Source organism: Heterodontus francisci, chromosome 35, assembly GCF_036365525.1.
Source record: "Heterodontus francisci isolate sHetFra1 chromosome 35, sHetFra1.hap1, whole genome shotgun sequence".
In the NCBI taxonomy this organism is placed as follows: domain Eukaryota; kingdom Metazoa; phylum Chordata; class Chondrichthyes; order Heterodontiformes; family Heterodontidae; genus Heterodontus; species Heterodontus francisci.
The window spans coordinates 31,677,324-31,678,338 of record NC_090405.1 but is presented as its reverse complement, the minus strand read 5'-3'; positions in this window follow the sequence as shown (position 1 = coordinate 31,678,338).

The following is a 1,015-nucleotide window of genomic DNA, read 5'->3' as shown; positions in this document are numbered from 1 at the left end:
AGGACGACCCCTCATTTTCAAATAGTGCCCCCTAGTTCTGGACTCACCCACAGGAGGAAACATCCTCTCCACATCCACCTTATCAAGACTGTTCAGGCTCTTATATACTTCAATCAAGTCTCCCCACACTCTTCTAAACTCCAGTGAAAACACACCCAGTCTGTCCAACCATTCCTCATAAGACAACCCGTTCATTCCAGGTACCAATCTAGTAAACCTCCTCTGAACCACCTCCAATGCATTTACATCCTTCCTTAAATAAAGGAGGGCAAAACTACACACAGTATTCGAGATGTGGTCTCACCAATGCCCTGTATAACTGTAGCATAACATCTTTTATTTTCAGTTCCTCTCATAATAAAGGATAGCATTCCATTAGCCTTCTTTATTACTTGCTGTATCTGCATACTAATATTTTGTGACTCCTGCACTAGAACACCTAGATCCCTCTGCACTTCGAAATTCTGCAGTCATTCTCCGTTTAATACCCTGCTTTTTTATTCTTCCTGCCAAAGTGAATAACTTCACATTTTCCCACATTATACTCCATCTGTCAGCCTTTTGCCCACTCACTCAACCTATCTATATTGGTCTGCAACCTCCTTATGTCCACTTCACAACATACTTTCCTACCTGTCTTGGTGCCATCTGCAAATTTAGTTACCATGCCATCACTCCCCACATCTAAGTCATTGATATAAAAAGTTGAGGCCCCAGCACAATCCCCTGCGGGACTCCACTCGTCACATCCTGCCAATCAGAAAAGGACCCATTTATACATACTCTCTGTTTTCTGCCAGCCAGCCAATTTTCTATCCATGCTAATATGTTACCATGAGCTCCTACTTTGCGCAATAGCCTTTTATGTGGCACCTTGTCAAATGTCTTCTGGAAATCCAAGCACACTTTGTCAACAGGCTCCCCTTTATCCACAGCGCATGTTACTCCTTCAAAGAACTCCAATAGATTGGTGAAACATGATTTCCCTTTCACAAAACCATACTGACTATTCCCA